This window comes from Hylobates moloch, unplaced genomic scaffold (assembly GCF_009828535.3).
Source record: "Hylobates moloch isolate HMO894 unplaced genomic scaffold, HMol_V3 SCAFFOLD_20, whole genome shotgun sequence".
NCBI classification, from domain to species: domain Eukaryota; kingdom Metazoa; phylum Chordata; class Mammalia; order Primates; family Hylobatidae; genus Hylobates; species Hylobates moloch.
In genome coordinates this window covers 24,202,190-24,228,434 of record NW_026652295.1, presented here as the reverse complement: position 1 = coordinate 24,228,434, position 26,245 = coordinate 24,202,190, and the positions used below count along the sequence as shown (strand labels likewise).

General features: G+C 41.2%; 1 protein-coding gene across 8 annotated transcripts in view; it reads left to right on the top strand.

Annotated features, from left to right (window-relative positions):
• RIPOR2 (RHO family interacting cell polarization regulator 2) overlaps positions 1 to 26,245 on the top strand; it is a 231,511-nt gene that overhangs the window by 133,583 nt on the left and 71,683 nt on the right. Inside the window, exon 1 of one of the 8 annotated variants that reach the window (XM_058432304.1) lies at positions 9,188 to 9,325. The exons of the other annotated variants lie outside the window; for them this stretch is intronic. The gene's annotated coding sequence lies outside the window, so the exon portion shown is untranslated. Of the gene's footprint in view, positions 1 to 9,187; positions 9,326 to 26,245 lie in introns of those variants that run through there. 8 annotated transcript variants of the gene reach the window in all.

Below are 26,245 nucleotides of genomic sequence, written 5' to 3'. Positions count from 1 at the left end.
ATATGGAAGCCTTCAAGTTGATTCAACTGAACAAAATCACTCAATGCATCATGTATCTCCAGTGAATTAAGCATGAAACCCTCACATGTCCTCTTCCCTCTTCTGTGTCTCCTCTCTGCAGCCACCAACTTCTTCTCTAGGTTCATGGTCCACGTTTTTGTCTTGTTTTGTTTTGTTTTTTGGTCACAGTAAACTCATCTCACTTAGGTTGGAAACATTCCCTAAAAATAATACATGTTTTCCTGAGTGCAGCAGGCTATCTAGAAAAAAGATCATTTACACATGCCCTGTGCCGGATTTAATTCCCTCTAAGGAAACCCGGAACACTATGAAGAAAAGAAGCTGCTCCAATTTATTTTATTGTGCATTGTTTACATGACACTGATGAGTGCTGTGTGGAGGAGATGAATGTTTTCACAAGTTCATTACATTAATTAAATAGGAAATTAGATTTTTTTCAACAGTGAAAGCAAATGAGGTGCAATATTTCTATGTTGTGTTCCATTAGATCAAAATGAGTTCTCTACCAGACCAAGGAGAGAGGAGTCTCAAAGGAAGTATTTTTTACACCATTTAGCATTCTAAAACTGATTCGCAATCATTTTTAATTCTGAGGTGGATTTTAAGTTCAAGTCTGTAATGTTATATAATTTAGGAGAATCCCACTTTTGTTTCAATTTAAGCATGTGTTTACTGGGCAATTATTCTAAGGTCTGGACAAAGTTAGACATCTCATTCAATGTAGAAGTATAACATATTGGCTGGGCACAGTGGCTCATGCCTGTAATCCTAGCACTTTAGAAGGCTAAGGTGGGAAGATCGCTTGAACCCAGGAGTTTGAGACCAGCCTGGGCAACATGGTGAAACCCCATCTCTACAACAAAAAAAAAGAAAAACAGAAAAGAAAAGAAAAATTAGCCAGACATGGTGATGCATGCTTATAGTCTCAGCTACTCCGGAAGCTGAGGTGGGAGGATTTCTTGAGCCTGGAAGGTCAAGGCTGCAGTGAGCAGAGATAATGCCACTGTACTCCAGCCTAGGTGACAGAGTGAGACCCTCAAGAAAAAGAAAAAGTGTAAGATATTGATTATACCTTCTAGGGAGCACAGTCTGGTGGAGAAGTAGGAGGAGCACAATTGAGTTGGATAGTGTGCTATCGGTGACTGGATGTCCTGGTTTGCCCCATAGACACCTGTTGCTGCAGCATAATTATTAATAGCACCACCTTTCACTCAGAAGTGTTGCAATCATACAGTCACCCTAGAGAAAAGGACTATAAGAGGTCAAAGGAAGAAGGCTATGATTGGAGTAGTCAGTGAAGATTTCATTCATGTGCCTATTCTAAGATTACAGGTAAATGGAAAGGAAAAGGGAATATTTACCAGACAGAAAGACTAGGAAGACTGTGAGCTCCCTGAAGGCACAGAGGGTCTGTTTTGTTTGTTCCTATATCCTTGGGACTTGCATGCTGCCTACCCAATGGTAGGTATCAACTATTAACTAACTGCCTGTGAACCTAGATTTAAGATCAAGACTGAAGGTAGGAAAATTAGGGACAGTCAAAAGGCATGTCTTGCAAGGAAGGTCAGATAAGAACAATTGTGAAACAAGGCTACTATTAATGATGATGATACTAGAACAAGGTTGGCCAATGACCACACCGAAAACCAACCTTATGTACAGAAAAACAACAGTGTCTTTTAATTCTTTCTTGTATTTGCCTCTTCACTTTTGGGTTTAATGTTATTGGCCTTTACCTCTACCCCTGGAAGTGATCTCTTCCTTCTCAAACAAATTGTTTTGGATGTTAAATGAAGAAACAATGACTCCATTCTCTTCAAGCTTGTCTCCTTCTGACCTTGGCTTCCAGGAGAGCTCTTGGAAGGAAGGCAAGGGCAGGAAAGTGGGGAGAGTACCTGAGAAACACAAAAGCAAGGCAGAGAAACGCTAAAAGCACACGTGATTTTCCTCCTCCTACTAGGAGAAATAAATTCAAAGTGACAGTTTCCTGGAGCTCCTCGAGCTAGTGCAACTCCCAAGAGGTCAATTCCAGTATGACGCTTGATTTCTCTACTTTTTGCTACATATGAAGTCCTGGAATGACTTGGCTTTGGCCTTAGCTGTGACAATCTACCTTCCAATTAATGTATACTCACACTAGGTGCCCTGCTGATATGCAGAGGTTCAAGGTTAACCTATCCTACATGAAGATTCCAAGATAACCACCGGCTGTAACCCTTGAATTGCAGTGCCATATTTTTAGTTTATAAGGTTATTGGCAGCATTTTAGCCATTTTGATCTGTATCCTCCCAAGTTCTCATCTAATTTGGAGTTGTCTCGGTGATGCTTCATCCTCAGAAATAAGTGGAGCTTAGAAAAAAAGAGAGATGAAGCTGAGGTGATGGACACCCACAGGTGATCCAACATTCATCAGGGCTCCGCTGCAGAGAATAGAATCTACTCAACAGAAAAGATATAAAATAAAATGGGTTACAGGATTGTTGGGTCAGGAAGGCCAACCAAACACTCTCTAAGTTGAAGGATAAGGAAACACACTCTAGGTTGAGCTTTTTGGAACACCTAAGAAAAGTACATTGTAAAACTGGGCTACTGGAGCCACTGCCTAACCTATACTCAAGAAGCTATACACTGGCCGGGCGCGGTGGCTTACACCTGTAATCTCAGCACTTGGGGAGGCCGAGGCGGGTGGATCATTGGAGGTCAGGGGTTTGAGACCAGCCTGGCCAACATGGTGAAGCCTCATCTCTACTAAAAATACAAAAATTAGCTGGGCACGGTGGTATACGCCTGTAATCCCAGCTACTCGGTAGGCTGAAGTAGGAGAATCATTTGAACCTGGGAGGTGGAGGTTGCAGTAAGCAGGGATCACACCACTGCACTCCAGCCTGGGCAACAAAGCAAGACTCCATCTCCAAAAACAAAAGAAGCTGTGCACTGATTTGAGAAGCTACTGGCTCCAGAATGAGACTACCACTAGCATGGTCAGGAAAAAGCCAGCCAGGAAACCACTACAGAAAAAGCAGATACTCCATGAAGGTGGCTGCCAGCAGTGACAATAGAAGAAGCAGAAGTCTGCTATGGTAGGCAAAATAATGCACATCCACCTCCGCAAAGATGTCCATGTCCTAATGCCAGGAACCTGTGACTATGTCACCCTACATGGCAAAAGGGACTTTGCAGATGTGATTAAGTCAAGGACTTGACAGTATCCTGGATTACCCAGTTGGGCCCAATCTAATTCTATTTGTCCTTAAAAACAGAGAACCTTCCCCTGCTGTGTCAGAGGGAATGTGACTGTGGAAGAAAGATCAGGGAGATGGAACATTGCTGACTTTGAAGATAGAGGAAGGACCCACAAGGGAAGGAACGCAGGTGACCTCTAGAAGCTAGAAAGGGCAAGGAAACATTTTCTCCTCGAGCCGCCAGAAGGCAACACAGCCCTGCCAACACCTTGATTTTAGTCCAGTGAAACCCATTTTAGACTTCTGTCCTCCAGAACTGTAAATATGTGTCATTTTCACTTTAAGCCAGTAAAATTGTGGCAATTTGTTACAACAGCCATCTGAAACTCATACACACAGCCTTGCTGTGTAAGTGCACACCTTCAATCTTGTGCAAGTGCATTTGATGGAGGCCCCAACTCACACATGGAATCCTAGCTGCAGGGGATTCTGGGCAGTGCAGTTTTCAGCTTCCCAGCTCCAGTAAGGAAGGCAGCAAGAAGGGGTTGGGACGATGCTGAGTGCCGATCACTGTATCTGGTGCAGCTGCCACTGAAAGTCATGAGGAACTCGGGGAGCTGCAGGTGTATATGCATGGCACAATCCTTCTCTGAGGGACAGTAGCATGTGGCAGAACACAAGTGGATGTCTGAGATTTTTAGGAAGTTTAACAAGTGTTAAGTCATTGAGATACAAAGGGGAGGTAGGGGAGAGGCGTCACAATAGTTGCCTGTTTTACCACATTAGAAGTTACTCTCTGGAGGATACCCCCATTTACCTCGATGTAATTATTATTTATTGTGTGCCTGTATCAAAATATCTCATGTATCCCCTAAATATACACACCTACTATGTATCCATAAAAATTAAAAAATAAATAAGTTAAAAAAAACAAAAAAGAAGTTGCTATCTGGAGATTAAGGAGAGATTTTATGTAAGTATCTGTATCAGGGATAAATATTGACTTTCTGCAATTTAACCTTTAACTACTTGCAGTCCATCCATATGGCAGATTGGCAGATTATATTTTCCAAAGATGCCCTCAGTAATAACTCCCACCCCACAGGATCTTTCAATAAAGTGACTCTGATACTCTGATACATGGAGAGAAGGGGGTTTATGTTCTCTCCCCTCAAAACTGTGGCTTTCTCAATCAATAGAGAATGTGATTTCTAAGGCTAGATCATAAAAGATCATTCAACTTCTACCTTATTGGCTGGAATACTAACTCTTGAAGCTATCAGCAGCCATGCAAGCAGTCTGACTATCCTGAGACTACCATGCTAGGAGGAAGCCCAAGCTACCTGATCACGTAGAGAGACCTGAGATGATAAGAAAGAGAAAGATGCCTGGCCAGCCCCCAGCTCCTCCAAACCCTGCTGTTCCATGTCCAGCCACCATCTGACTGAGGAAAGACCCTGAGCCAGAACTGTCTGGCAGAGGCCTTCGCAATTCCTGACTCACTGCTGTTGTTTCAGGCCACTACATTTTGGAATGATTTGTCACACAGCAATAAATAACTAGATTGGTTTATACGGTCAGACACAGAAAAAGGTCAAATATGACCACAGTCTTGTGTTATTCCTATCAAATTTCTTCCCTGTAAGGTAAATAACATGAGAGTAGCAGTCACAGAACAGCCAAATCTAAAGCTCACCTTCTCCTCCTGCAGAATATTGGTCTGAGAAACCCATTCTTAAATTGTATATTAGAAGCAAACTGTTGCACATTTTGGTTTGTCGGGGGAGGATTTGGGAAAGTGGAGTTGGTATCATTGAGAAGGAGTTTAGTTTCAAACTGGCTAATCCAGCATGTGAACAAACAGGAATCCAAATAACTTCTTTTCAAAGCAGAGCTGTCTCAATGTAGCAAGCATAGGTAGTGCAAACCTTACTTCAGGAAGTGTCCTCAAATTGGGGTCCCACTTAGGAGATGGAGAAAAAGAGAAAAACAAGTGCCAGTAAGAAAAAGTGCCAGTCGCGGTGGCTTGCGCCTGTAATCCCTGCATTTTGGGAGGCTGAGGCAAGTGCATCGCCTGAGGTCAGGAGTTTGAGACCAGCCTGGCCAACATGGTAAAACTCCAGCTTTACTAAAAATACAAGCAAATTAGCCGGGTGTGGTGGCGGGTGCCTGTAATCCCAGCTACTCAGGAGGCTGAGGCAGGAGAATCACTTGAACCCGGGAGGCGGAGGTTGCAGTGAGCCAAGATCGCACCACTGTACTCCAGCCTGGGCAACAAGAGTGAAACTCTGTCTCAAAAAAAAAAAAAAGAAAGAAAGAAAAAGTAATTGGATTGACCACTGTGCTCTGACACCTGCAATACATTCTGCCACAACTGGCGATCCCTTACTTCCTCCAGCCATTGACTGCTGGTCTTCCCTTTTCTACCACTTCTCTTCTGCACACGCCTCCTTCTTTGATACCTAAAGTCTGCTGTTCCTCAAGTTTAAGTTCAAGGTCCAGTTGAGAATAGTCATCACGACACTTTAGTCCAAGTGATAGTGCCTTATATCTCTGTGGATTTTTGCAGTTTTCAACAACTGTTACAACCGTGGTCTCATTTAAACCACAGAACAACTCTGTGATGTAACATCGATGACTCTAATTTCACAAATTAAGAAACCAAACGAATGGATTAGCTGGTTAGCGCTGAGATGTTCTGACTCCTCAATGGGGGCTCTCCACCCCGGGAAGTCCACTCAGCCAGCCTGGAGGCAGCAAAAACAGTGTTTCTCTGGAGGGAGGAGGGGTGATTTGTTCTTCCTGCCCTCCCCCTTCAATCACCAAACTATGGTCTATTTGAAGTATGACCATTTTCTCTTACAACACGACTAATGTCCTCAGTTGGACACTTGGTTTTGCAAATGGAAACCTGCCCCTGTAATGACATAAAGGTCAGGAATTGCTCCCTTTTCAGGCTCCCATGACATTCCAAAAAAAGTTTGCCCTTTGAATTTTGTCATAATGGTCTTTGGCCTAAAATAGGATAGAAATGGCACGTGGTATTTCTTTTTTAAGGGTCATTTTTTTTTCCAGATCCTCAATGTGTATTTCTTCACATTAGGATGTTTTCCAGATGTAGTTTTTGTTTCGGTTTGGTTTTTTTCTTTGGTTGTCACAAAATGGCTCTTTCCCCCACTGATGGAAGAAAATAGCCAAAGCAAGAAGGGACTAAGGGGCTGCATTAACTCAAGATGTTTTCATAAATGTGAATACACAGTAATCAGGCTAAAGGTACTGAAAAAAGCCCTATCGAAAGGATGCATAGTTTTTCGTGTAGGGGACTAGTTTCACTCCTTTATAATCCAGCTGGGAGTGTAAGCCTGGCCAAGCCTTGCGCATAAGATTCTACGTATGGTAAAAATGACCTTCCCTCTATCATCTCCCTTTAGGTGAATCATAGGATCTTGAGTGTAGGTACACAGGCAAGGCCTTCCTGGGCACAAGAGGAGTTTGAAGCCATCGAAATTTTCAAAAAATCAATATGAAGTCTAAGGCAGGTGTGGTGGTCTATGCCTGTAGTCCCAGCTACTCCAGAGGCTGAGGTGGGAAGATGATTTGAGACTAGGAGTTCAAGTCCAGCTTTGACAACCCCGTCTCTTAAAACAACAACAACAACAACAAAAAGCAAGACAAAACAACAACAACAAATAAATGCAAATTCTGAATTACAGATATGTGTACACATATCTCATATTGCATATTGACAGAAAACTACGGAGTCTCACTCTGTCACCCAGACTGGAGTGTGACGGCCAGATCACAGCTCAGTGTAGCCTCAATCTCCTGGGCTCAGGCGATCCTCCCATTTCAGCCTCCTGAGTAGCTGGGACCACAGGCTCATGCCACCACACCCGGCTAATTTTTGTATTTTTTGTAGAGATGGGGTTTCACCATGTTGGCCAGGCTGGTCTCGAACTCCTGGGCTCAAGCATCTCCCTGCATCGGTCTCCCAAAGTGCTGGGATTACAGGTGGGAGCCACCACGCCTGGCCAAGCTTCTCATACAATGAAACATCCAATCTAAATAAATATGTTTTATATTATTATAAAAGTAATAGCTATCACTAAATAGCTTTCTAATGTGCCAGGCACAGGTACTAATTCATTGAGTGCTCACAACACCCTGAGGTAATTACTCCATTTTATAGATGAGAGAATGGAGTCTCTGAAAAATTACTAAGAGGCAGAGCTTGGTTTTAAACCTAGGCCGTCTGGCATCAGAGTCTGGGCTGTGCTGCGGCTGTGGATGTAAATACACAGACTCCAAATTCAGAGCCACAGTTCCCACAGCAACTGCCAGTTTGTGGCATGTTCAAAAAGCCCGAGTTCTCCCACATAACTTAGCTGAGTTGTGGCTGCCAGATCTTTTGGCTTAGCACCTCGAAACAGAGACTGTCCACGTAGGCTGAGGTTCTCAGTTGATATCAAGGCGTTAATGAGACTCTTCAGGCTTCTATTATAATCAAGAAGAAGATTTTTCACATCCTCCATCTGAAAGGTTCATTATTCCAGCTGGGTAAGCAGTGTGTCTGCAAAGATGCCCTATCATCAGGAAATGAAATGGGCACTTTTTCTCCAAATAAGCAATGCATCCTGATAAATAACGCCATGTCAGTGGCGTGCCTTCTCCTTCCTCTTACAAACGATTGACGCCTCAGAGATCTGAACAACACCACAAAAGGGGAGAGAAATGGAGAAAAAAACAAACTTGAGAGAAAAAAGGAATCATTCCTTTCCTTTGGTGAGGACTTTTGTCTGATCTGTGCCCACATGTAAAGTATCCCTTGATCAATTTTGTCTTAATTACTGAATGTAGGAAAACAAGCTCATTGTTAATTCATGCAGTTTTAATTTATGCATAGGAGAATTATGCAGGATAATTACCTGCAGTTGAAGGAAAATGAATAGCATCAGATGTGGTTAATTCACGCATGGTTTACCCTTCTATCTCTCTATCAGAAAAGATTTAAAGTGGTAACCAATCTGAATGATATGCAAAATTGTATTGGTTTGCTAAGTAGAAGTTTTTTTTTTTTATTTGCATCACAAATAGAGTTCTCAGATTTGGACTGACTAGATTTGAATATAATTTCCAGAACAATAGCTGTGATTCACTGACTTAACTCATATTTTATCTCTTCCAGAAGTGCCCATTTTTCAAATCAGTGCAAAAGAAGTTATCTTCATGGGCCCCATGTTAGCCTGAGTATAGTTTCCTTTATGGGAATAATTCAATGAGAATGATGATTATTTCTTTTATCAAGATTTATGGGAGATTTACAGTAATGATCACACTACTTGTACCCACATTGTCCCTGAACCTCCATGATCCAGTGGCTTCCAAAAACTGAAACAAACAGCTGGAACAAATTATGGGGCAATGAATGGACATCAATGGAAATTTCCTTGTGACTTCTGTCAAGCAATAGATAGCTGCTAAGGCCCCTTTGAACTCACACCTGGTAATTGAGAGAAGACTCAAGTTTACTGAAAAACTTGGTGGTTCAAGTTTACCGAAAAAAAAAAAAAAAAAAACTACTCCCTGATGCTGAGTTGAGACAGGTTACAATAATGAACAATTTTAAAAGAAGAATACCAGTATCAAGAGGAGCCAGAGAAAGTAAATATGTTCTTGTTATGAGGGAGCAATAAATTTTATTCTGAGCTTCCTTGTAACCAGGCAGAAAGGGGCACATAGGAATATCACCTAAGTTGCTGCTAGCAGAAAGATGGGTATACAAAATACAGCAGTTCCTTAAAGGACACATTCCCTTAGTGATGAATTGTAAAAGTAATGTCTTATATGGGAACGTATACATGGGAGGTTAAATTGAGCTAGTTCATTGCAGTGAAGTTCAAGAGGCAACACCTTGCATATTGATCTTCATTCTTATTTTCTTATCCCTCCATCAAGCTCTCTAAAGATCCAAAAAAGGGCAACCAAAGGAAATTTCAACAAGAGAAAAAGGAAGATCTCTATTTGGCTCTCAATTGCCCTTTTTTGAGAAAAAGTGATACAGCTTATCTAAGGCAACTTTACTTGCCATAATCAGATTTTGTCTGCAGAAAATATTAGCAAGGTGAGTTGAAGATGACTTACCCCCTTGCCCCACACCCCCTCACAGAGGAGCCCAGCTTAGACAATGGAGTTACAACTTCATAATAATTGTATTACTGTACCAGAACTTATCGCTTCAGATTATAGGTTCTAGTAAGACCAACTTAATTAGGAAAACACAGCAAAGTATAAAAACACAGGCCGGGCGCGGTGGCTCACGCTTGTAATCCCAGCACTTTGGGAGGCCGAGGCGGGTGGATCACGAGGTCAGGAGATCGAGACCACGGTGAAACCCCGTCTCTACTAAAAATACAAAAAACTTAGCCGGGCGTGGTGGCGGGCGCCTGTAGTCCCAGCTACTCGGAGAGGCTGAGGCAGGAGAATGGCGCGATCTCGGCTCACTGCAAGCTCCGCCTCCCAGGTTCACGCCATTCTCCTGCCTCACTCCGTCTCAAAAAACAAAACAAAACAAAAAAAAACACAAAGCTTTGTTTAGGTAAGGCCATTTGTCTTTTTACCTTTGACCTTAGTGATGACGATGATAATAATAGGATAATAGGTGTCATTTAACTGAGTGCATATTTTGTGCCTAGCATTACACTTTGGCTTGATGTTTCTTTCCTTCCTTCCTTCCTTCCTTCCTTCCTTCCTTCCTTCTTTCTTTGTTCAGGGTCTCGCTCTGTCACCCAGGCTGGAGTGCAATGGCTTGATCTCTGCTCACTGGAACCTCCACCTCCTGGGTTCAAGCAATTCTCCTGCCTCAGCTAGGCATGGTGGTGCGTGCCTATAGTCCCAGCTACTTGGGAGGCTGTGAATCCCTTGAGCCTTGGAGGTGGAGGTTGCAGTGAGCCGAGATCCTGCCGCTGCACTCCAGCCTGGGCAATAGAGCCAGACATCATCTCAAAAAATAAATAAACAAGTAAATAAAAATAAAAACACTAACTGTGACCATCTTTAAGATTCTCTGTAACTTAAGGCCCTCTGGTAATGAGAGGTATGATGGCATGAAATTGCCTCGGAGCCAACTCTCAGGAAATATGTAATACATACACATGTAAAGTTTAGACGAACTTTCATTTACTAAGACAAATGCCCTTATTAAACAATTTTCCTTGACTCTGGAAGTGCTAACAGAAACATAACTGGTAAATTTGATACTTGCCATTTCCCGCTGCGAATATTAATTGTGGCACACAGTGTAATCCGGAATCCAAATCTGGAGGATGGCAGAGGGGGAGGGGTGCTATGACTGGCTGTGTGCAGCCACCTGTCCATGCTGTGGACCCCTTCTCTCTTCACCCTGAATACCCCAGTCTGAACAGTTGGAGGGCATCTGCTCCTGGGGCTGGAACACCCGCACTGCTGACTCAAACAATAGACTCATCTTGCCAAATGATGTATTTTTGGTACAGAAAAAAATTCTGGCCCTCCTAGGAATCTAAATACACTTTTAAGTGAATGCATGTCATTTGTGAAAGACATTGCCTGGTTCACATTCTAAACTCTGCTCATCCCATTTGATTAGACTCAACACCCGCATTCATTACTCCCTGTGTTTTCACTTCCAATGTTTTGGGATGAGGTTTGAGAAATATACAGTGTGAATGGCGTTCTTCAAAAAGAAAACGTTCAGAGCAGCTGATTGTCTGGAGGGTTTCACTGAAAAGCTCACAATCATATCATAGAAAATTGCTCTTAAAAATCATTCCTTCTGGTGGTAAAATACCCTGGGATCCTGTGCCACGTTTAATACCAATTTATTTATTTATTTATTTATCTATTTATTTTGAGACGGAGTCTTGCTCTGTCACCAAGCTAGAGTGCAGTGGTACAATCTCAGCTCACTGCAACCTCCACATCCCGGGTTCAAGCGATTCTTGTGCCTCAGCCTCCCGAGTAGCTGGGATTACAGGCATGTGCCACCACACCCAGCTAATTTTTGTGTTTTTAGTAGAGATGGGGTTTCACCATGTTTGACAGGATGGTCTCGATCTCCTGACCTCTTGATTCACCCACCTTGGCCTCCCAAAGTGCTCGGATTACAGGCGTGAGCCACCGCGCCCAGCCTATTTTTTAACAGGAAGAGCCAACTATTTTTGACCTCCTGATATTATGTAGTCTCTATAATTGAATCTCACCTTATTAATTCAACTTTCAAGAGAGTTGAGAATGCACAGTAGTTAAAAATGACAGCCCAGGTACATGATAAAATTCATGAAATCAACCTCCTTTGAAGCTTTTTTTCCTCTAGGAGATGTACAGGAAGTCTCAAACTAGACTTTAGTAAACTGGAATTGACTTGATAATATATCCTCATCACTGTAACAAGAACAGCAATGAACCCTTTCACTGTTTAAGCACTTTCCATTAATTGACCTATATAATTTTCATAGCGACCTATGAGTTTGGTTCTTTTATTATCCCTGTTATACGGATAGGTCTGGAAAGCTTAAGCAATCCGTGAAAGCCACACAGTGTAAAGTGGTGCTGCCGTGCCGCAAACCCAGGCAGGCTGGATTCTTTGGTCTCAGCACTGCTGAAGTAGAAGGCATTTGTTTTGTTAGTGAAACTATTGGAAAACACAGGAACAGATGACAACAAGTTCCAATCCTGACACGGGGCTCCTTTTAAGTCTTCACAACAATGCAATGAAGTTCTTTTTTTTTTTTTTTTTGAGACGGAGTCTTGCTCTGTCACCCAGGCTGGAGTGCAGTGGCGCAATCTCTACTCACTGCAAGCTCCGCCTCCCGGGTTCACGCCATTCTCCCGCCTCAGCCTCCTGAGTAGCTGGGACTGCAGGCACTGGGCACCACGCCCGGCTAATTTTTTGTATTTTTTACTAGAGACGGAGTTTCACCGTGTTAGCCAGGATGGTCTCGATCTCCTGACCTCGTGATCCGCCCGCCTCGGCCTCTCAAAGTTCTCGGATTACAAGCGTGAGCCACCGCGCCCGGCCGAAGAAGTTCTTTTAAATCCTAAGATTCCCAGAACCATTCCTTGTATGCGACTGAACGAGTGACACAATTTTATCCTGTTTTTCTGGTAAATATTTGTAATGCCTTTTTCAAATATTTTGTGCAGTGAAGTTGAAGCCAAGCGACTAAAGAACATGAATGACTCCTTTTTTTTTTCTTTACATGTTAAAAGAATGAGAGGCAAATGTGACATGATCACTGCATGCTGTGTGTATGGAGAAAAATTAAACCCTAGGAAGATTTTTTTTTTTTAAGTACTTATGCCCAGGCCCCACCCCAGACTAAGTCAGAATCTCTGGGAATGAGGCTTGGGCAATGACATTTTTAAAAAGCTCCCCAGGTGCCGGGCGCGGTGGCTCACGCCTATAATCCCAGCACTTTGGGAGGCCGAGGTGGGCGGATCATGAGGTCAGGAGTTTGAGACCAGCCTGACAACATAGTGAAACCCCGTCTCTACTGAAAATACAAAAATTAGCCGGACGTGGTGGTGTGCACCTGTAATCCCAGCTACTTGGGAGGCTGAGGCAGGAGAATAGCTTGAACCCGAGATGGCACCACTGCACACCAGCCTGGGAGACAGAGTGAGACTCTGTCTCAAAAAAAAAATGCTCCCCAGGTAATTCTAAGATGTGGCCTGGTTTGAGAACCTCTAAATTAGACAGTGCATTATATTAGGCTCTTTCTAGAGGTTATTGATAGTTATATCAATAGGAGGATGCAGAGGTTGGGACAAGGGTAAATATTTTAATGCAGCAGATGTCTTCAAATAAACCCATTAAATCCATCTCTAACAGTCGACATGACTGTGGATTTAACCCTAAGAGTATAGGTGCAGGATGTTACTCTCTGAATAGCAAAGATGACCCATTTATCCATTTATTTTTGTTGAAACTGAAATGCTGTTATTATTGTTATACTGTGTTGTTGACCCTCAGTGAGCACCTAAGTGGTGGGGAACGGTTATGGGATATGAAAGTAAAACGCCTGGGGACAGGGAACAGGAGGTCATAGTGAGACACCAGTTACTGTTCTTAAACCATGTGAGCACTGAATTGGATTTGTACTGATTGATGATGTTTGTGGGGCCACAGGGCATTCTGAGAACTGATGATCCTCCCCTCCCGGTTGACGGAAAATTAAGAAACGGGAAAAGGAAATTGTTAATAGTAAGGGAATTCTGCATTCTTAACTAAAGGAGAATGGAGATAAGTAGTAACAAGACCCCATCTGGGCGGCAGAAACCCACATTCCAGTTCCAGTTCTGCTAACAATCTTGTTGGAACAGTTGCCTACAAGTCAGTTTCAGAATACAGATGAATTTCCCTTCTATACAACCTCTTCTTAATCCTGTAAAACAGGAATAATAATCACGGTCCTACCTAACTCATGGGTTGCTGTTAGCATGTAGAGTAGGTGCCAAAGCATTTGGAAAAGTGCGATCTGCAAACATGCAATATTGTCCTGAATCACCCTCTTCAATCAAGGTGTTTCTTTGAAGTTCCAGGTAATATTTGAGATAAAAACAGCTGTGTAGCCACCAGAAGATGAACCTTTCTTTCTGTTGATTTTGACCTCTAATGGGTCACCTGCTCCTCATAGCACCCGGACTACTAAATTCTTTGGTAGCTCACTATGGTGGAGAAGGCCTCTGGCAGTTGGTTTCAACACCTAACTTCCCTACATGGAGATTATTTAATCTTTTCATTTTTGCATGGCTGATGTGATCCAGTTCAATGCCTCCAGTTGGCTCAAATTGTGCATTTGTTTCTTTGGATCCTGACAGCCTAGGACCTCTCTGTTCTCTTGTTTATGGTGAAAGTCCCAGAATATTCCCACAAGCTTCTCCCTATAAACCAGATGATAGAGGCAAAATCTAAGGTTCCCTAACGACATGATTCTCTTCCCCTGTTGATTTGGGTCACATCCAAGAAGGATGCGCCCCAGTTTGGTTGGGGCTTCTGTATTTACACAGATGTGGGCCTGAGTGGAGTGGAAAATTAGGTAGATCTGGAATTTATTGAAGCCAGTTAATTTGAGCACCAGTGTGGTCAGATTATAGCCTTCTTGTTTGCTTTGAAGTGGGATAGGGTAAATGCACCAGGCTAAAAGGCCAAACCAAATCATCTTCTAGAGAAAATAGACACATTCCCCTTCTCATGGCCTCATCTTTATCTGCACAGAGACCTGAGGAGGACAAGGGTTTTCATATATTGCCTACAGTCTATGTCCCCCATTCTTACATTCACTGTGTCCTAAAGCGCTCCATAAAGGGGGTAAAGGTTAAGAATTACTGTCTCTGAGACTACCCTCACCTACTTTATGCTGGATGAGTGCCCTGAAACTCTTAAGCTATTTGGAATTGTCTTTTTGTATCAGCAGTGGGCTGGTAAACACCCAATAAATAAACTTTTCAAACATACACAGGAATAGAGTAAATGAGGTAACAAATTCCTGAATATCCATCTCCCAGTTACAAAAATCGGCAAGATTTTTCCATGCTCGATCGATCCCTTTGGTGATTGTTGCTGCTGAAGTATCTTAAAGCAAATTCAGACCTCTGGATTTCACTTCTACCTGCTTCCACTGCATCTCAAGAGTATGCACACTTTTGTTTTGGTTTGGTTTTTTAGAGACAAGGTCTCACTCTGTTGCCCACGCTGGAGTCAGTGGCAAGATCATAACTCACTGTAGCCTCAAACTAAGTATGGACACTTTCTTGCATAACCCTAGGGCCATTTTACACCTGATAAAATTAGTAAATTATCATCTAATATCTAGTACATATTAAAACATCCCAAGTATCTCAAAATGACTTTTCAGTTGGTTTGCCATTATAGTCCAAACAGAATCCACACATTGCTTCTGTTGCCATGTCTCCTGCGTCTCTTCTTGTCCTTCTCCCACCATTTTTCCCACGAATAAATTCTTTAATCATTAAGAAGTCTGAGGCCCTGTGAAAATCTTTCCAGAGAAGATCTGTTCCCTGCTTTATTTCTCCCAGGCTGTCCAAAGAATCAGCACCTCTTACTCCATTGTTTGTAACTTCACCCAGGCTGATGAGATGAGGACACAAGAAAATGAATGAAAACTACTTTCTCCCCAGTGAACTAGAAAAAATATGGAAAAGACAAGGGCCAAAAGAAGCCAGGCAATAGCGTGAGAATTGAGTCCCAGAAAATGAAAAGTGGCCTTCAAACAATTCTTGTGTGACCCAGAGAATAGAGTACATCCTGGAAGTGAGCATACGGAATGATGCAGGAGAAACAAGATTTAAAACTGGTGAGCGTGAGGTGATGGAGGGTGCATTAGGGGAGACAGGAGTCTTGGGAAAAGTCTCCAGCCCCCTTTTTCTTGCTCTGTAAGAATGGATGTGGCTCACGTCTATAATCCCAGCACTTTGTGAGGCTGAGGCAGGTAGATCACTTGAGGTCAGGAGTTCGAGACCAGCCTGGCCAACATAGTGAAACCCTGTCTCTACTGAAAATACAAAAATCAGCCGGGGGTGGTGGCACGCACCTATAGTCCCAGCTATTTGGGAGGCTGAGGCATGAGAATCACTTGAACCTGGGAGGTGGATGTTGCAGTGAGCCGAGATCACATCACTACACTTCAGCCTGGACAACAGAGCAAAATCCTGTCTCAAAAAAATAAAATAAAATAAAATAAAATAAATAAGAATGGATGTAACTCCACACTAGGTAAATTGGCTAAGGACCATAAATAGGCAAGAGGAGTGTGGAAGCTAACTTACTAACCTAAGTGAGAGTTTGGTGTGATTACAGGAGTTACGTGGGCCTCTGAGAGGGGAAACAATGGGATAGTGCCTTTTGGGCTCGGAATACAAGTAATACAGCATTTCACACATGTACAAATATGCCTCTAATGTATTCTTTTGTGTTTGGTGTTGGGAATTTGCCGTATGTTAATAGATCCAGTCTCGGATACATAAGCATTTGTTTTTCTTTATGCTATATTGTACTTAAAGATAAGAATTAGATGGCCTTTTTTTTTATCTCGTTACTGTCATTACAGCTTCAAATCCTTTAGACCAAGAATAGTAAGAAATTATTAAACACTCTTGATATACAATAAAAAGGAACATAATTCTGTTTTGTTAATAATCTAGATATTTGCATGTAGCTATACCTAACTGCTTTGCATTCTAATGACAAATTATTTGTCTTTGGCAACCAAAAATAACTCAGCAGATGTTATACATGTGGCTACCTTTTGGTATGCAGCAGCTAGAACCAGCAATGAAGCCACTATTCCTTTTATGGCAGTTTAATTTGCTAAAATCACCATGCAGAGGACATGTGTACGGGCCTCTGGGAAGCCACTCAACTTTGCAACTGCTGGCATATGACAGCGTACACGTACATAGCACTCCTTTACTTTGTTAAGATCCTGGAATAACTCTTTGACACTGGGTTGTTCTGCAGTGAGTCAGTTTGTTATAGTTTTCTTCCTCTACTTTTTTTCATCAGCTATACTTTGTTCAGTAATAATTCACATGACTTTATACAAAACAGCACAGATTTAGAAAGACCAAGGTAATTTTTTTTTTTTATATAAATTTATGGGAGCCAGGTGCAGTGGCCCACCCCAGTAATCCTAGGCTGAGGCAGTAGAGTCTCTTGAGCCCAGGAGTTTGAGACCAGCCAGGGCAAAACAGCAAGACCCTATTTCTACAAACAATTTTAAAAATTAGCTGGGAGTGGTGGCATGTGCCTGTAGTCCTAGCTACTCAGGAGGCTAAGGGGAGAGAATCACTTGTGCCCAGGAGTTCCAGGCTTTAGTGAGCTATGATTGCGTCACTATGCTCCAGCCTGGGCAACACAGTAAGACCTTGTCTCTTAAAAAAAAAAGAAAAAAATCTATTGGGTACAAAGGTCCAAGTGTAATTTTGTTACATGCATAGATTGCATAGTGGTGAAGTCCAGGCTTTTAGTGTATACATCACCCAAATAACATACATGGTATCCATGAAGTAATTTCTTATCCACTCCTCTCCCCTCTCCCCACTGTCCCAAGTCTCCATGGTCTGTCGTTCCACACTCTATGTCCATTTGTACACATTATTTAGTTTCCACTCCTGAGTGAGAACATGCAGTATTTGTCTTTCTGTGTCTGAGTTGTTTCACTTAAGATAATGGCCTCCAGTTCCACCCATGTTGCTGCAAAAGACATGATTTTATTTTTTACGGTTGAATAGTATTGTATTGTGTATATATACCACATTTTCTTTGTCACATCCACCCCTGATAGAACTTAGGTTGATCCCATAGTTTGCTATTGTGAATAGTGCTACATTAAACATACAGGTGCAGGCCGGGCACAGTGGCTCACGCCTATAATCCCAGCACTTTGGGAGGCTGAGGCGGGCAGATCACCTGAGGTCAGGAGTTCGAGACCAGCCTGTCTAACATGGTGAAACCCTGTCTCTAATAAAAATACAAAAAATTAGCCAGGCGTGTTGGCACTTACCTGTAATCCCCCAGCTACTCAGGAGGTTGAGGCAGGAGAATCGCTTGAACCTGGGAGGCAGAGGTTGCAGTGAGCCAAGATCATGCCATTGCACTTCAGCTTGGGTAATGGAGTGAAACTCTGTCTCAAAAAAAATAAATAAATAAAATAAAAAAATAAACATACAGGTGCAGGTATCTTTTTGATGCAATTATTTCTTTTCTACCAAGGTAAAATTATTGGAGAAATTTATTTCAAGGCAGAGAGAATTAAACATGACAGATAATTTTTAATCTACTAATACATAATAACTGGAAAGTGCCAACATTCAGCTAGCTTGTTTCCTTAATAAAAACATCTCCCTATGTATAGGGACATACATTGTTTTAAAGCAACATAGTTGCTTTAAAATATATGTATTTTAAATTTAACAAGCATTTCTATGCTTTTATCAGATGATAGTACAAACACAATAGGTCACTGATCCATGTAAGAGGTTCACTCCAACACATTATCTCTTTATCAATAATTAATTTTCATAATAATTGTGTGTTATGAATTTCCTTCTATAAAGTTATATTCACATAAACAGGTCTTTCCAATAGCTAACAATAAGCAACTAAAATCAATCAGAACACATCATCACTTACAGCCATTTAAAAACTGCATGACACAGACTATAATCAAGAAAATAAAATACTTAAGGTCGCGGGTGAATTTCTTATTCACAAATGCAACCACAGAATAGAGGCTGTGAATAATAATTTGTATCTCCCCACATAAATTCTTTAAGCTTCCCTCCCTTGGATGAGCTCTCACTGCCTTGAGGGTAGAAAAAAAGCAAAGTTACTGAGCTCTAGAGGCCACAGCAGAGAAAGGAGTCCAGGTGTTCCAACTGCATCTCTTGATGATCACCAGGCTCCCTTTTAAGCCCCTAGGAACAGCACTTTATACCTCATGTATTATTTTCCAGTCTATAATAAGATGCCTAAATGTAAAGCATTTAAAGTGCTGCTTTTTAAAGTGTTGTCATAACAACAGGAATAAAATGACGAATGTAGCTGGAGTTTGAAAGGGCTGAATTAGTTTTAAGTCCGTTGCTTTACCTTCATGTTGCAAGGGTTTAACCTAGCTCAAACAAAGGCCGTGATCATAGAACATTACCATATTTGAGTAATGTTGTCAGCTATTTTTACCATCACATAATTGCCAGTCAATTCTCCATCAATTCAATTTACTTGTTAGGATGGACAGAAAGAAATTAATTGGCCATATGAAAAATCTATTAGTGTGATTATGTAGGCCATATCTGAAAAGCTTTCATTTAAGATAATTTCTTATCCTTTCTCTGAGATGAAATACAGCATGTAGCTTTATTTATAAGGCTCAATTCAATTTCCTACTGGACCCTCATGCCCATTAATAAACACCAGCATTAACTGCACATGTTGGGCAAAGGAAACAAGCACATGGTGTGTAATTATACTTCCCAGTGCACTGTTAGGTACATTCTCCTAGAACCTAGTGGCTTTTTCTGTTTAGGATTTCCAAAGATGTAACTTGGTTGTAATAAGAACAATAAAAAATATTAGCTTATAAAAATGGTAATTTCAGTAAAGTCAAATACCAGTAGAAGTGAGGATGTCAGTATCATTTTGATGCTGTTCTGAAGTAAAGAAGCAATAATCGCTATTAGCTAGAAATGAGTTGCCAAGTTCTAGGGAAAACAGGCTGCATGCAAATATGCCTGAAGGAGCTGATAATACCAGGAATGGGGCCATTTTCTTCTATATGGCAGTGTTTTTTTTAACCTGGTGATCAAAAAATGAGGATCCCTGGTAGGTGTATTTTTCTCTCAGCAGGATCAGCCAAGCTGTCTCTGAAGATCACAGTCCCAAGAGATGTTCCTTTTTGATATACATGGGTTTTGCTGGTTTGTTTTTAAATAGGTAAATGTACTTATTATTACAAACAGCCTCAGGCTTCATTTAAGTGCAAAATGCTTTTTCCTTCTAATAAGGAAACAGTTGGTCTTGCTTTGACATGTAGTGTACACCAAATGAGGGTCTACAAGTGTTCTAGACTTTGCATTTTAAAATGAGTTATGACAACATTAGTCAAAATTAACCCAAATCCTCATTAGACTTAAGCGAGGTTTATGCCCTGAATCATTTCTCTTCTAATTATCGTGAGGCCAGCTGCTGCTCCCTGCATTTATTTAATCCACCAGAAAAGGAGAAGAAATAGTTTTCATTTTTCCCCAGGGCTAAAATGGTGTCAATTATCTAGAAGTTCCTACAATTGACTGTCCCAATGAATAGAAATGCTATTAACATTTCTTCTTTACTCTTCAAATGATTCAGCCAGACCCTTAAAATAGCTTCAACGTAGTCTGCTGTCATTGCTTTGAAGAGGAATAAAAGAGAGGGAAAAGGGAGAGCAGTAACGTCAAATTACTTCATCTCTATCCATCTCTTCACCTGTAAAATGTGTATGGGTTTATTATTAGCACATTCCATTTGATGAAAGTCAGATATCTCTCAAATTGCAAGTCCTAGTTAGTAGGAAAGACCATTATTCCACTTGAAGTCTTTTACATATGTTATCTCATTTTCTCTTCAAAACACCCTTGGTGACTTACGTATGATCATCATTTTATTCATAAGAAAAATTAGGGCTTAGAGAGAGCAGGTGACTTGGGTGAAGCCTGGATCACCCTGGCTGCAGAGCGAATGCTTTTGGTATCTTACCCTGTACTGAGCATCAGTGAAGTTTCAGAAGACAGCTGGTACCCCCTCTCAAGATGGGTGTAGCTTGATTAAAGAGATAAGACATTTGGGAAAATAACTAAAATACAAGCAAGGCCCTGAAGATGTTAATACCCCATCAGTAATTCAAAGTTTTGAGGTTCACAGTGTGAGATCCCTCTGGCTGTGCTGCTCAGAAATGCTTGTAGAAAAGTTGGCTTTTGCATCAAATTATAGTAATGGATTATAACCCATTGAGTAAAACAGGAATCTGTGAGTCCATAAAGTGACAATAAAGAAATAAATGAATGAATGAAAGGATTAGAAAAAGCTCTTTCTTTACAGTAGAAGAAATGATAGCGTTTAAAGAGTACCATTTTGCCATCAGTATAGGAATAATTGATTTGGGCAGGAGTCATCAATGGATGCTAAAACTCCTGGGTTAAAGAAGCAAGATATTTGCATAGCCTCAAGGTACCGCCTTACCAACTGTGTATCAGCTAGAAAGGCAAAGATAGTAACTTTCCGTAGGAGAAACTGGCCAACAACATTTTAACCAACTTAACATCACCGGTAATGGCACCAAGCAACTCCTTGAGCCTCTGATGCAATGCCTTGAGAAGGACAATATCACTTACATGGTATCATTGCTAAAAATGCATAGTCTGACTCTTTATCACAAGAATACAGCAAACAAACCCAAAGTAAGGGCCAGTGTACAAAACAACTGGCCTGAATTCCATTAAAATGTCAATGTCAAAGACAAAGAATTGCCAAGAAACTATCCCAGATTAAAGGACAGACTCATGACAAAACAGGGAGCATCTGATCCTGGTTTGGCTCCTGGAATGCGGGGAGGAGGGACAATGTGCATGGAACATTATTGGGACAATTGATGAAATTGGAATAAGGTCTGTACATTAGATAATAGTATTGTATTGATGTTACATTTCCTGATACTGATAATTAGACCATGATAGTGAATGTCAGCAAATGTCTGCAAATGTCCGTGATTTTAGGAAATACACATTGAAGTATTTAAGAGTAAATTTGCATCACATCTGCAAATTACTCAGTGTGGGGGAGGAAATGTATATAAATACATATGTGCAAATTAGTCTCATAGGATTTGGGAAAAAATAATGTGTGTGTGTGTGTATTTGGAGGAGGAATGACAAAGTAAAATGTGGCAGATGTCGACGAATGAATCTGGGTGAAGGGTAGACGAGAACTTTCTGTACTTTTCCTGCAACTTTTCTGTAAGCTTCAAATTATTTCAAAATCAAAATCTTTTTTGTAAAATTGACTTTTGAACTGCACATCCCAGGCACCCATATTTATAGTCCTTATCAATCCATGCTTTTTAATTACCTAAAAATTGCTATCTTCAAAAAGACGCTAGTTTCTAGCTTCCTTAGCATTACCTAAACTTTCCTGGCTATTCCTGTCTTACATATCTCCCTCTCTTTTGAGAAAACTCCTTATTATTTAAATTGTTATTAACAGCTAGGCTTATTAAACACCTACTACACACCAGGTCTTGTGTATATTACCTCATTTGCACCTCACAAAAATCCTCTGAAATGTTAATCCTTTTATATAAATGAGAAAACTGGGATTCAGAGAAATTAAATAATGTGCAAAAGTTCAAACAGCTGTAGCTATAGAACCCAAACTGAGTGCAGATTTGTCTGACTCTGGATTCCACATTCTTATTGTCTCTGCTGTGTTGCTTTCCTTGGAAGATTAAGAAATAGGTACCACTTTGGCCGGACACGGTGGCTCACACCTGTAATTCCAGCACTTTGGGAGGCCGAGGCAGGAGAATCACTTGAGCCCAGGAGTTTCAGACCAGCCTGGCCAGCATAGCAACACCTCATCTTTACTAAAAATCAAAAAGATTAGCTGGGTGTGGAGGCACATGCCAGTAGTCCCAGCTACTCAGGAGGCTGAGGCAAGAGGATCGCTTGAGCCCAGGAGATTGAGGCTGCAGTGAGCTATGATTGAGTCATTTCACTCCAGCCCTCCAGCCTAGGCAACAGAGCAAGACTGTGTCTCAAAAAAACAAAAAAACCCAGAAATAGGTACCACTTAAAATTTTACGCTGTTATTTCTTACATGAAAAATTGTCTCCAATCTGCTTTATGTATAGTCATGTTATCTTCAATTAAATTGTTAAAATTTTTAAAAGCAGAGCTCAGTCTTAGGTTGTCTTTGGATCTTGGACCACACATAGCATCCTGCCAGTGCTGAGCATATAATATATACTTAATAACTATGTTGATTGATGGAGTCTTAGAAAACACGGAAAGAAAATTATCATATCACTTTCCAGAGATTCTGAAAATTAAGTTTCTTTTTTTCAAGTGAGTTAAAACTAAGTATTCATTATAGTAATCTGTGGTTTCTCAAGCACTTTGCCTTTTGTAAAGCACTTCGTCGTTTTCTCTGTGTTTTAAAGCAGAAATCCAGCCATCTACAGAGATGGTGGAAAGTCAGTCTGCATGTCCAAGTAGTCTCATGATTGTTAGATTGGATGAAGCTTTGATCTCAATTGAACCTTACAATGCTTGCCTGTTAAAATGGGGAGGAATTACTTCCTTTACTCTACAGATACAGTCTGAGGTTCACTGAGTTTCGGACTTGCCCAGAAGGCCAGTTGGAACATTTGGCCTTGGTTCTTCCATCCCGTTGCTGAGGAGTGAGGCTCTGTTGAGTTGTTCTACGCTTTTTTTCATCCATTCACGTCAGTTGTCTTAGTCAAGCAGTGTATCACACATGCATTCATCACTGGGTTAGCAAACAATGTTGACAACTGAGAAGCAAATATTAGCATTGCTTTGATTTCTTTATTTTTTTATTTTTATTTTATTTTATTCTTGAGACGGAATCTCACTCTGTCGCCCAGGCTGGAGTGCAGTGGCGTGATCTCGGCTCACTGCTGGAGTGCAGTGGCGTGATCTCGGCTCACTGCAACCCCCGCCTCCCGGATTCACGCCATTCTCCTGCCTCAGCCTCCCCAGTAGCTGGGACTACAGGCACCCGCCACCACGCCCGGCTAATTTTTTGTGTTTTTAGTAGAGAGGGGGTTTCACCATGTTAGCCAGGATGGTCTTGATCTCCTGACCTCATGATCCGCCCGCCTTGGCTTCCCAAAGTGCTGGGATTACAGGTGTGAGCCACCGCGCCCGGCCTGCTTTGATTTACTTTAAAGCAGCCATATTTTTTAAAGGCCAATGACATAAATATATTTACTTTTTAAAAAAGATTAGTCAACTGCTCTGTAATAGGTACCTTGTAACCATATAATAAGCAGACATGTATTTTTAGTTTTCATCTTAAATAATCATTTTGCATAGCAGGCTATTTACATCTGGCCCACATGCCTCTTTCAGACAACTCAATTATACATCTGCTTTTGACCAAGATGTGAGGGAGCATAAACAGGATGACATTGTTAGGGGAAAAAGAAAGGAAGAACCCAAATCGGGCATGAAGAAATGACTCAGAAAGTGCAGTGAGGGCAGGTGTTACATCTTATGAAGCCTTGCTGGGAGACAGGGTCAAATCACGAAAGCGACTCTCAGCTGGTTGCTTACTGATTCAGCTTTTCCAAGTCCTGATTTCTTGGCACTTCCTCTTGCAGAAGGAATGATGACTTTTTCTAGAAATTGGTAGTGATTTTTTTTTTAAACAGATTTATTGATGTACAATTCACATACCATAAAATTTACTCATCTTAAGTGGACAGTTTGAGTTTTAGTAAATTTATACATTTGTGCTACCATCACCATGATTCGGTTTTAGAACACTTCCACCACCCCCAAAACTTCTCTCTGCTTCCTTGCCTGCTCCCATCCCTGGCCTCAGGCAAACACTTGAATTGATTGTGGAACTTTTTTACTTTTGCCAGCATGTCACCCCAGCTACAGTCAACTGATCTATGGGTCAATTGTCTTGTCTCAGAGGGGTTGGTCTCAGTCTAGCTTATGGAGATGGCATAGCTTTGTAACTGTGACAACTATTGGTTTCCAAGTTGACGTTTGGCCCCCATGAGAAATGCCTTGGCGAGAACTGAGATATCCTTACTCATGTCATTCAGAAATCACAGATGTCTCTCATATTTTCTATCAGTAAGGCTCTCTCAGAATTGCCTGTTTATATTCTTAATGTGATAGAAGATTTGGTTAAATTTTTGAAAAAGAAAAACACCATAAGGGTTAAGACAGTAGCATCTAGCTATTGTATTTTCGTTTTAATTTCATGATGTTTGATGTCCTGCAACTCAGGCATGCACAAATGATCCCGTGGTCTCTTGTTTCCCATAGAAAAGCCCTGGTCTCATCCTTGCAGGGGTTTTCTTTAGCCTCTGGCCAAACTGCCATATCTGAAAAATCAGAAATAAAAGGCACATATAATGCGGACTCGTCGGTTTTCCTCTTATTATTCAAAGGAGCACATGGAATATGGGGTAGACTTGAGTATCCTTTTAAAGATAGCTTTGTTAAAAAGCTAATTTATAGCCCCCTCAGCATAGCTCTAAAAAAAGAATCCAATAGAAAAAGCAGGATACAAAATTTTGCATGCAATATGCTCAAATTATTATGCTTTATACGAGAAGGGAAGAGCTGGAGAAAATTTAACAGAACAAAATTCCCCCGGTGGTTGTCTTTGGATGATACAAACAGTGTGGTTCTTCTCTCCTTCTCCCTACCCTGCCTTCTTTCTACTTTTCTGTGTTTTCCTAATACAGGAGAGTGCTTTTGTGCTTGTAAAAACTAAAAATAACCTACTGAATCATATTTCCTTTAATGAGTCTCAGTATTCTTAACTCTAACAATTAATATTAGCATTCCTTCTAGCTGACTAGTCAATTTGCCCAGTTGCCTTACAGGTTAATCAATGCCTCCAGCACTTCTACTCTGAACAAGTGAGTTTGAAGATTCACACCTGGCAGATGTTGAAAGGAGGTCGGCCACTGGCCTGACAATCAGGATTCTTACTTTAGTATGTATACCTAGCCTTACCTGTCTTGTAGTGAAATTGCTGAAATTTGAAGAGAGGCTTGCTGACTCAAGCTAATCAAACACACATGAAAACATAAGCCAGAATGCCAGTTCATAAAAATATAGGGAGAAGTAGAACCATCACCTAGACTGGACGTTCCAAACATTTCCCCGTCACTTTTACTACTTCTACTGGTGGAACTACCATGAGCTGCACTTTAGGGCCTGCTGCATAGGCCTGCTACATGACAGATGTCCTTCATCACCCATCCTCCAAGCAGCCCTCCAAGATTGATTCCTGTCCTTTATTCTTAAGAGACAGGTTATCTCCAAGTTCTCCAAGGAGGTGCAAATTCTTCCCCTGAACTGCAATCAGATTCTACCCTTTATTTCTGGTCCAATCAGAGCCTGAGACCTGATGGGTGAGGGGAAATCCCTTGTTCTCTTTTTATCTGCTTCAGCCCCCTTCTATCTTCAGATTCAGTATTCTTGTCCAAAAACTGCCTGCTGATTTGATGAGCTACCTTCTAATTTAAACAGACACAAGGTGTTTGGGTCAGGCGGTCACTCATAGCATCCACCAAAGCCCAGTGCACCTGTATCACAGCATTCATACAAGAACATGTAAAATCTTATACTTATTATAATTTCAAAAGACCCTGATATGTATTTAATTGGGACTTAACAGTGCATCGTCAGAGAGAAGGCAGTGATTTTCATTGTATGAAGAAATTGGGACAAGAAACAG